This window comes from Vidua chalybeata, chromosome 6 (assembly GCF_026979565.1).
Source record: "Vidua chalybeata isolate OUT-0048 chromosome 6, bVidCha1 merged haplotype, whole genome shotgun sequence".
Lineage (NCBI taxonomy): Eukaryota > Metazoa > Chordata > Aves > Passeriformes > Viduidae > Vidua > Vidua chalybeata.
Window position 1 is genome coordinate 23827948 of NC_071535.1, and position 12031 is coordinate 23839978.

A 12031-nucleotide genomic window follows, 5' to 3' on the forward strand; every position below is an offset into this window, starting at 1 on the left:
GGAAAACCCAATTTTTATGTAAATGCAGACAAAATGTTAATACAAAGTGCTTAGTGAAAGTCTCAGTATTGCTATGGTGTATAATAACTAGCTTGACTTTTTTTTTATTTCGCTGTTTGCAATATATTATTTGGGATATTCCAACAAGTATTAGGTGTTAAAATCTGATTAACACTAGCAGGACAAACAGAATTTTTGTTCTGAAATGAAATTAAAATAAGAGTTGTCACTGGCATACAGCAAAACAGAAGAGAATATATGGGGATTTTTAAGTGTATAAGGCAGAACTGTTGAAGAATAATCATGTATTTCAATTTGCAAGTCAAGATGGAGCAAGGACAAGAGATGCTCAGAACAGTAGTTCTTTGAATCCAAGTCACAGAAGATTTGTGCTATGCATCAGGCAAAACTGGAATGTGATCTTGAATCTCTAATCAGTGTGTTGTTGGCTATTATTATGTATTTTTTTCCTCAATTTTTAAATGGTTTAATTTTTATTTTGGAACAGGACAAATTTTCGTTTTCTTACTAGTCTCCATATTTCTAGTAATTTTTTTTTTTTGACTGGTCACTTCAACAGTGCAATAAGACTCACTGTGTCAGGCAGAACGCTCTAATTCTACTTGGGCTCAGAAAGCATGCACTAGCCTCTGGTTCAAACAACTCATCAAGGGACTGTGATAACCCTTAAATATGGGGACACGGAATCTAATGCTATTCAGTAGATGAAAAGCAAGCTATCATCCTACCTCTGTTTCAACATGGATGTTAAAAGTGGCTGATTTTGCAGTCACTGCTCCAGAAAGGAGATGAAGAGCTCATTTAATAAAATGGATACTATTTATGATAGCATAACAGAAATTCCTAAACTGCAAAAAAAGCCAGACAGTGGAATCTTCCCTCACTAGACACAGCACTTAACTGCTGTGAAAGAAAGCTGTCAGTACTGTCTCTGATTATTCTAATTTCACTTTCAAATTTTTTGCATACCACCTGCTTATGGATCGTTATCCCCTTTGGCACAGAAGATGATATTCAAATAAGATATTTTTCTTTATCATATTCAAAGATGATATTTATGGTCTAACACTGACTCTGAAGCTCCAAGTACCTTTTGTAGTGTGGTTACTGAGAGAGCCTGAAGTAATTCTGGTGGCATTTGCAGCCAGAATTCAGTGAAGGACAGAACGGTTACTTCTCAGGAATTTGTTGCTGCTGTCTGTCCCTGTCTAGAGAGAAAATAAAAGTGTTTTAAACTTCACATGAAAAAAACAACAAAATACGATTTCTGAAAATATTTTAGAAAAAAATAGTTCAAATAAAAATTTTTGAAAATGTGTGCCTTTAAAAAAGCATTTTGCTAATGATATAGTCATCCTGTAGGGCACGCTGAAACTTTTGTTAGCAGTTGCATTGTGTAGCAATATTCTTCCTGTTGTTTATAGCTTCATTCAAGTCCTGCTAGAATAATTGTGTGCAGTATAACATGAAATAGAAAAATGCTGGTATCAGACAAATTTTAATTTTCAAAAAATGTATCATCTCAGAATCTTCTTAAAACAAGAGCACTTCATAAAGCCCCCTAATTTAATTGTCTCAAAATAACAGTTCCAAAACTGCTTTGATGATCTCTTATTTAACAGTTCATTCAACTGCACCTCGATTCTTCAAATAGACCCAATGCAAAAATCTTTGTTCTAATAAATAGTATCAAATTGTTTCAAAGACCCTGTGGTGTTTTGTATCATTCATTTTCAAGAAGTTTTCTGTTGCTTTCTGTTGAAACGCAAAGCTCCTTTTATTAAAGGACTTATACACCAGATTAAAATTTTGTAAAGAGAATACTTCCAATTTATGTGCTTTTGATTTAGCCAATAGAAACAATAAGCTTTTTTGTCAGACTCCTTAGAATAAGAAGATACTGACTCTGAAAAATCATCTGGTGCTTTCACTGAACCTCTGAAAGCTCTGTGTACTTGTTTCCTGCGGCTATCTAAAGCACTCTTACTTAAAATCTCTTATACACAGAGACTTGGAATGAAATGGCCTTGTAGAAAACAGACTCTTGTGTAGAATAAAGAGTACAAAGCTGAGCAGTTGGAAGATGTTGAATAATTGGAAATCTTCACCTATATACTACATTTCTTCTTTGCCATTCTTGAAGTTCTATAGACAAATTGGGTTTTAACAGCTGGCCCATGAAGACAAAAGACCAAAGACTTGAACTAAAATTCCTGTTAAAGTTTTTAGCTAATAGTTCTTAGAAAGGACTATCAATGCTGCATTTCAATTACCATTTGGTTTACTTGTACCTTACTGCAAGTGCTTCAGCTCTCTATGCCTCATGCATCCTATTCAGAACCTGTGCTAATCAGAGTATGAGCCAGTGTTGGGACTCTCTGTTTTGGCATTTAGCACATGCAAACAGACTCTAAGTAGGCACCATGCAGTTTAAAGGTATTAGCTGTCATTTGTTGTCTAACAGTGGGTGGTTTCTCAATCTGATGAATGTGTAAATGCTCTTGCAATATCTTTGCAGGCTTTCACTTTGTAGGCTTTCACGTCATTCTTGTGGTTTCCTAACATCCACTGTACTGCAACCTTACTACTGAAGAGCTACAACTCTCAGTTGGTCTGAGGATAAATTGGTCTCCTTATGTCATTCATTTCTACTGTCACCAGTTTTATGCTTACTTTGGGAAGTATTACCTTCACTGACTCTTTTTATGGAGGAAAGCAATGCATTCCTGTGGCAAGCTGATAGATATGACCTGGCACAATCTGGATTGTGTCAGCTATTCCAATCCCTGTCACAAGGGTTGATGAATTCTGTGTTCTGCAACCTTATTTATACTGCATCATTTTTTCCCCCACACTGAATTGTCTTCTAGCATACTGAATGACCTGGTTCACAGCATGATCTAGATTTCATCATTAGTTTTGAAGCTGATGCAGTCTCTTTCAACTGCTGACCTAACCCCTTGGTTAAAATTTCTGCTATACTGAGTTTTCTTGCTATTCATCATGTTTTGCCTCACTTTGAACTTACTTCATCAGAGAGACTGACTACTAGGGACCACCACGGGGACCCTTAGTACAGAAAAATGCATTCATAAAGGAGAAGGAAAATATGTTAATGATTTTGAGAAATTGATTATCATATGTATGTTTATTCTGGGACAATCAATGAATATGTATGTACAATACAGTATATAAACAAGAACTCATCATGCACAATATTTTGGAGGAGATATGCCCTGGTGCATCTGGCTGAATAAAGAATGCCTACTTCTTAATCCTACATTGGTGTTATGAAGTTTCTTTGATTTTTCCGGAAGTTTTGGTTACACATAGGTTCTCTTCTCTGGAGCCACACTGTTCAGCATAACACATCCTCTTCTATCTTAGCAGAATGCTTGCTTTTTTTTTCTTCCCTTAGCTATGCACAAAATTGCCATTTTGCCTCTCTCCAGAATCCTATCTGTGCTTTCAGACCCATTTACTGTTCTTGCTCTTTTGTTGTTTTTTTCCTCTCCAAGTTCTCCCTTCAGTCTTTTAAAGAGAACAGGTAAATTAGCCACAACCCTTCACAAAGCTCATAGCTGAGAAGCTCTTACCTTAGTCATTGGTTGAAGCTCACAGCACGATATCTGTCTTTTGCCTTTTTTTTTTATTCAGTCCTTCTGTTTTCTGATGTGGGGCTAGCCTTAATCATACCAGTTGCTCAGGCACTAGAATAAGGCCAGGCTTTGTCCTTTTCCCATCCAACTTGGATATAGCACTGGTTAACTAATCTCTCGGAAGAAAAATGTCATGGAGCTACAGTCTCTCTGTTGCACTTTAATAAGTGTCTAAGGACTTGTTAGGCATGTTAGGAGAAGATAATGTATTTCTGAGATGCTTGGAGATTTTTAATGTTTTACTCCTACAGTGTTTAAATTATAGATCCACTTCAGAAGATTCACCTCATTTATATTTTCAAAGCATCTTGTTCCTTCTAAAAGCCATATGAAACTGTAACAATTTTGGAATTTTTTATACAGTTTGTGGACATGTTGTAGGAAACTTTATTGCTTTTCTCTTAAATGGGCACAGAAGGCAAATGTAAAAATCTGGCAATTGATAAGTTCAGAAAACCTTTGGCTCACAAAGACATAATTGATTCTCATGAGATTGCAATAGATCTTCATTGGAACTTCTCAGTTCACATGGGAAAAGATCAGTCCTAAATTGTGTCCATCTAGGCTGTGATGATGTCCTGCAAACAATATAATTTAAAAGATATTATTAACATGTTTTTCTTATAGGCTGAATTAGAAAGTTTTAGTCATGAAATATACTACTTGTGCACTTTGAATAATATATTAGGCAGTGCCATCTTTCTTCACACTATTTAAACAGTGCTGTTTTGCCAGTATGTAATGTCCTTTTCAAATGACCTTTTTAATAGAACATGTTGAATTCTCTGAAAAGTCGAATTTAATTTGAAGACTTGTCTGTGCACATTGAACATATTGCCATTTTTTCCTGGAGGAAAAGTACCTTGTCTTTTGTTAATTTATGCCCTATGTGGCAAGGAGGTACAGACCTTTGTAATAAATCCACCTATGATATTAAGAATATGCACAACTCTTTATAAGACCATGTTTCAAATCAAGGCTAAATCTATCTCTACAACCCTTGCTGAAAATGAATAGCTCTGAAAGAAGCAGGCTCAGGAAAAGTAACAGTATTTATTATAAAAGAGGAAGAAGTTATCTTAATTAATATTTGATAATACTGAACAATTAAGCTGAAAAACTCATGCATTTTACAAGAAAATAATTGTAAGGATAGAGATATGCACTGTGATAAATGTGATATTATGATTTATTCTATGTATTCTAAAACAGGTATAAACTTTGTATTGGAAAAAAATATTTAATGTATTAGGACTAGTCTATAAGACTCTTACTCAAAAAAACCCCAAATACAATCTGTACAGTGCATTTTACATGTAAGTGCTCATCACTGGCGTCATGAATAAATCATAATTAGATGCACTTTCATGACTGTAGAGCATGTTAGTTTTTTTCCTGTGCAAATTTCTGGAAGAAAGGTTACTATGGTGATAGAATACTCATTTGAATTATTTTATCTCAATTGCTGAGCATTTTTATTCCTGGCTTCTCTAGTATATCTTTTAATTCAAAACTATAATTTTGAAGCTATGAGAGATGTTTTAAATCGTGCTGCAAGGAAATGATGACCAAAACATGAGATGTCCCTCAAACAAATAAGCAAAGAGAGATGAGGAAAAAAAAAAGATGGGAAAATGTGGTTAAACTTTGTGCAATAGCTATCTCACTCTGTAGAATCTGTTTTCTCAAAGTAAAATGACAATAACAGGTAATAATTTAAGAGTTTTAGTATTTTGTAGAATTACTCATGAATAGTTTGAAGTTGCATGACTGGGTACACTATGTTTGAACCTAGGATATCTTCTGGAGATCTCAAATGCCAGGCTTTCAAAATCCAAGGAAGGTCTAATCAGCATTTCATTACCATGTCTAGAGCAACATAGAAGTGAATCTCCAGCCTGCAATTTGGTAAGTCTCAGTTTTAGAGACACCTTCCCAAGAATAAAGCATCTTGGCTGCTAAGTTTTTCCACATGACTCACAAAGCTAAATATGGTTTTTATAATCATGGAGATAAAAAACTGTGAACAGCTGAGTGCTTAAAACTGTGCATTCAGCAGAGAGCTACAGACTAGGAATCTCAGTGAAGTTGCTTAAAAAAATATTGGTGACTAAAGGAGAAAAGTGGGAGACGGAAAAAAATTATTTGTCTGAGTGATTCCATTTTTTATGACCTAACATACTTTATTTCTATCTGTAGAATTGCAGAAATAGAAATATTGCTTATGTGAGGAGAAGGTGAAAATTGCTACATCAAAAACTAATTTGGCAGAGTTGCCTGTTACCGAATGATGTCCATGGCACAGCATCACAATGTGCCCGGGAGGCCAAGAAGGAAGGTGATTAGTCCTGCCTATGCAGCACTGGTTGTACCCTGCCTGGAGTGCTGGGATAAGTTCTGGGCCTTCTAGTACAAAAGAAACATGGACAAACTGGAGTGAGCCTAGGGAAGGGCCACCACGATGAGTGGAAGAACATGTATCATATAAGAGAAAACTCTGATGTGTAAAGATATGTTTCCATAACTAGAATGAAAACCTATTTGTCTGTGGGATTTTCCCTGTAGTTGTAGAATAAGATCATTATTATTAACATTGCCCATGGATGGATATCTGTGTATATTGATAGGTTCACTAATGTTTAATAAAGAATACCTAAATTTTAGCTCAAAGAGGAATTCTGACTTGACTGTAGCTAAAACCCAGTATTTGGATTGGTAGATCCAATAAGTAATACCAAATATTATTTTGGGTTTTAATTCCATAATTTTTTTTGAGAAAATAATCACATGGACTCTCTCTTCTTTTTATAGTTATTCAGTCTTATAATTCACCTTTGCTTATGTAAAACAGCATTGAAAAGATAGGCAAACTAGAAATGGGAGTCCCCTTACCTGTGTAATCTATTCCTACAATTGATCAGGAATTTGCATAAAAATTAGAGGAACAGATATATCCAAACTCTTTGAGAGCAAGAGGTTAGAAGTTCATTGGAATGCATCAGATGGCATTGACAAAAAATGCTAATAAGGAGCAATGGACCTAGGCCCTCCCCTACTTTGGGCTGCTTAGTACATCACAGCAGTCAGTTATACTTTGCATTAAAGCTGAAAGGTGAAAGAGTACTGACACTTAGAGTCTTCCTGATATAGCTTGTGACCAATTTTCTGTTTAAAAATGCTAAATATTATGTTAGCTTTATTACTGAATTTATAATTCTGCACTAAAATATTATTTATGTGGAAAAATACAAGGTTATTTTAACTTTGTTTTCATTATTAAGCAATTTATTTTCATGAATTTTGCTATGTTGAACTCTTGGCAGAAATTCACGACTGTTGAGAAGAAATTCTCCAGTTTTCTTCACTTGTAAACATCTGTAAGGTAATAATAGTCCTGCAAACCCACGAATGTCAATGCCTGCTTTAACCTCCATCCACATACTATCTTGAAATCTGAAATTCATTAAGAATTTGTTCATAAGTAAAATAATTAGAAGAAAGATGCAAGTTTGAGAAGTCTGATTCTTAGCCAGCAGCTGTAAATTCTATGCAGGAAACAAGATATTTTAGTCTGGTTTTAAAATTCATGTAGTGAGATAGTAACTGTACTAAAGGGCTAGATGAAAAAGTGAGTACTTACCTTCCAAACTGACAAGGTCGTGACCACAAACAAAAAGAAAGTAGGCTCTTCCAACATGAGGAACAAGTTAAACAAAACTGCTCAGGAGATTACTTAAAATATTGGATGCTCAGTTTTCAACTTCTCACTAGCTCCCTTTTTGATTCTCTTTTTGGGCCCTATATAAAGACAAAGATGTGATTATGTTGTCTCAAAAAAGGGATTCCCTGCAGCAGTAGTTTAGGCTGGGAAATAGCTCCATGTTGGAGATGCAGGCAGAGACAAAGGCAGACAAGAGGGAATGGAAGCATGTTTAGCCACAAGCAGAACTTCAGATAAACATTAGCAAGTAGCTCTTTTTTCCTCTCATGATCCAGCTTCTCCCATGCTGTGCAAGTAACAGCTACAGAGAATGTTCCACCTGATCTCTATCTTGCTTTCTCACAGAAACCTGCTCCATCTCTGCCATGGATGGGTATTTCCAGTCCTCACTCATTCCTTTTTGCTCTGTTTGATGATCCAACTTCCCCAAGTTATCTTCCTGTGAAAAGACTGAGCTTTTTTTTTCCTTAAGAAAAAAAGAACAGTAAAAAGAAGAAAATGTTTTCCTTCAGTGCCTGAATTCCTCTAGTTTGAGGTTGTGATTTCTAATGCTGCTACCAAGACACTTCACCAAATGCTATCAAAACACTTTCAGATGATGTGCTGTCAGGTTGGGATATGTTTGGACAAAATCTTAATCTCATTTCCTGAGGTAAAAGGTCCATGTCCTATCTTTTGTATAGAAAATTATCTCATTCTTTTAAACTTTGATGTTTTGTGTTGCCACTCCTTCATTGTCACAATATCCTGTTGAGCCTGGTGAAAACTGCACTTGCCAAGGAGAGTTAGCACTTCACATGATTTTTTTTCTTCACTCCATAGACAGAATATTTAAGATGCAGGATTTGTATGAAATCTTTTTGTCACTTACTTTACTTAGGAAGATGGGGCAAGGATAATAAAAATCCCAACAACTAACCAACAAACAAAAAACCCCAAACCCACACCCTATGAAAAAACAACCTGTGTGGATTGCAGGAGGGAAGATCTAAATTATCGGTATTGTATATCAGGATTGTCAGCTCATTTATTGCCCAATAGTTCTTTACCTAAGGCCTTGAATAAACACAGAATTCTTGCTATACAACACTAGAATTGGACTCACAAATCTTCTCAGAAAGAGCAGAGAAAGTGCTTGCACTTCCAAAAAAATCAGTATCGAGTACCGTATCTTTTGAGAAAAGCATCCTTCTACATGTATCTAACTTTAGACCATAACTTCATAACAGCCACAATTCTAGGATTACTAACAATTGTACTTAAATCTGAATCTTTAATATTTTTTTCATTTACTTTTTTGTGTGTGCTATTGGATTTGGATTAAGGACTGAGACAATTAGTATCACTTATTCTTATTGTAAGTTTGCATCATATTCTAATACATGAAAGTTAAAATGGGCTTTCTTTTGCTTGGTCTAAGTAATGCATGAATTATTAGACTTCAGACCTTTCAAGACCATTTTTCTTAAATATATAGTCCTCTTGATTTTTATAGTATAATGCTAAAGACAAAGTAAACATAGTTGATTTAGCTTGATGAATTTACTTTGATCCTTTCCTGACAGCTCATAAGACTTCATGAATTTTAGAAAAAAAATTGTAATTCTATGGCAGTGATCAATTTGCTACAGTCAAGGTCAGCGAATTCCTGCCAAAAACATAGCCAGCAACTGCAGGGAACTTCCTCCTTTGGAGACAACGTGATTTTGTTGTATGTACCTGGAAAGCTGGCTATAATGTGGGTTATTACTTACATCCAGCTGAAGTGAAACTGAATATTAAACCAGACAGAGGAAATAATCAAAATGTATATGTTAGCTTTGGACCAGGTGGGAGTTTCTGGAACCTTCTTTTACCTCATGTCTGTCATTGATGGTTTGACAGGTTCTCTCTTAACATCACAGTCAGCAGTGTTGTTCTGTCCTTATTGCTCCTATCTTGCCTGTTTAGGGACAGGAATTATTGTGTTTAGCTTGGTGGAAGACAAGCAGAAAAACTGACAGATTAGCAGGTGTGTAGAGTTGAGACTGGGAGGGAGCAACATGCCTTCTTGTCTTTAAAATCCAGCAGATGGGAAGGTGTTTATTATTATTAACTGTAGTGGCCAGTCTGTTATTAAAATGACTAATTAAAGTGGTCATCCAAATGCAGCATCTCACTAAGTGTTTGCACCTCACAGTGAGGATGACAGGGCACACAAAGTGTTCTCTGTGTGAGCAGCACACAGTTACTAGGCAGAAAAGTAACAGTTACTAGCCAGAAAAGCCTAACAATTTCAGACTTATGAAAATCTGGTTCAAGAAATCTTTCCATAGAAAAACTTTTCTCATGTTTGCTATTCTTTCAAAACTGGGGAGGCAGGTTTTTAACCATGTACATGTTAGAAACATGCAACTGAATATTTTTAAAAATTTCATCTTTTTTATTCAAGGCTAACAACAAGAGTTTAAAGAACTTCGTCCATATTTCCATCTTCTGACCCTGCACAGAACCTCCACTTTCATCTTTTCATATGCAGTTCTTTGCAGGGACAGGTAATGTCAAAAAATTGTATCCACAGTAAAATGCAGACTTTATTTCTCTGCCTGTAACACTGATTGATGTAGGTGATGAGCAGTTCCATGACCTCTAAAGAAATAAAACTTGTGTTTACACAATTTGGGATAAAGAAAAATGGGCAGTAGCAGCATCAGAGACTGCTTGAATCATGCACAAAGAGGGAGCAGTTGCACACACTCATGGACAAATGGATGTGTAAGAAGCTCTGGCAGAACCCATTTGGAGTGATGTACAAAACTGAGCAGTTAAGTGACAGAAAGTGAAGCCAACTCTCTGACTCCTGGCTTTGAGTGATGACTGTTTCAAAAATAACCTGTGAAAACATTGTGGACAAAGAAAGGAGCAGTCAAAATTTTCAAATTGCAATAGACAAAAGAAGACAACTCAAACTAATTTAAGCAATTCCAAGTATTGCTGCTAATAAAATAAATGGTCCACAGGCAGGATATTTTTTTAATAGTGAATCCTAAAGTGTGTGGTTGTACTTGGTGGTTTCTTCTAAGTTTATTGCAAAATGTGGCTCTAGATATATCAATATGCCTCCATATTTTTAAGTACAATGGTTATTAGGAAGGGGACATAATGAAATGTGTGATTAAAAGACTGTAGAGTTATTACTTAAAAAGCTATATTTTTTTAAGTTACAAAGGCACCTACAGCATTTGTCTACTGATAAGATTTTGCTCAATAACCAGAAATCATTGGTGCAATCATGGCAACTGCTGAGATTAGCCATCAAAGTTTGTCTAGATGCTTTTCTTTTAAGTATCTGAATAAGAGGGTTTCATCTAACTCAGATAATGTAAGGAAAACTGATAATTCTTTTGGTTTACATATCTGGTATCATTTTCAAGACCAGTTTTCACTCAGTCATAATAAGTGGCCATTTCCAAGGCCTTAGAAAAACTTAATTTCATTTTATAAAGTATCTCTGCTGTTTAGAATAAATGAAATTCAAACCACCTAAATTCTTCTTACAATATGAGGGACATGCTTTGTGGAGAAGGGAGTAAATTGACTTTCAACATAATTTGATTCTCTTGCACAGCATTTTCATAACTGAGATACAGAAAGGTTAGGGAATGTGTACGCAAGTGGCTGAAAATTCATACTGAGAGTAGCTATCTGTGGTCCACAAACTGAAAAGAGGAGCAAAGCAAAGTTTCTCAAGTTAAGTATTGCTTGTTGTTTTCATTAAGGGTTTGGACAGCAGAATAGAGAATGCCCTTATTAAATTTTCAGGGGAAAAAAACCCCAAAAAAACAAGGGCAGGAAAACTACAAGCACTTGGGAAGATTAGAATGTGAAATGTTGATTAGTTGGAGCAATAGGATGAATCAGACACAATGTTAATCAATCAGAGAAAGGGAAAATTCCTGGACATGACTATAATAAGCTATGCATATGCAAATGGGAAATGCTAGAAAAGGTGAAGTTCTAAAGAAGAGGACCTGCAGATTTTGGAAGATCAACAGCGGCTTGGTTCCCTACCTTGTGATAAAAGCTAAAAGGCTTAAACTGAACCAGAGAAAGTGCTTGCTATGCTGTAGAAACTGGTTTTGGAAACACTAAGGGTAATCGAGTTCCCAAACAGGATGATTGTCACTGTAGATTTTTTGGTATACAATGACAAAAAAACCCACATCACTAGTTTAAATGCTCATCAGCCATTCAAATTTCCAGTGCTTCTCAGTCAAGGTACTATTTATTTTTAAATGCTATTCATATATTAAACATATGTTGTCCTGGACTGTATATAATGAAACAATGGCAGATAATACATCAGTATATAAGGCAACATATCTGAAAAAAACCATTTTGTCATCATTTCAAAGATAACTGATAAAATACTTGGATTTGGCATTTCATATATTTCTGAAATTTCTTCATATAGTGATGAAAAATTGGGAAAGATAAAACTGGTTTATAATGCCTCTAGGTGCTTAGCACCATTGTTCTTGCGCCTGTGAGTGCTGTCTACCATTGTCTCGTGGATCTGTATAGACCATAACACAGGTAGTTGAGCTATAAGGACAGTTCCAATTAGACACACAAGAAGTTTCAGTGGAGT

General features: G+C 35.5%; 1 long non-coding RNA gene across 1 annotated transcript in view; it reads left to right on the forward strand.

Annotated features, from left to right (window-relative positions):
- The window catches only part of LOC128789873 (uncharacterized), an 83493-nt gene that overhangs the window by 51864 nt on the left and 19598 nt on the right, over positions 1-12031 (forward strand). The window contains exon 2 of the long non-coding RNA XR_008431560.1: positions 5476-5588. This is a non-coding gene — a long non-coding RNA (uncharacterized LOC128789873). The remainder of the gene's footprint in view (positions 1-5475; positions 5589-12031) is intronic.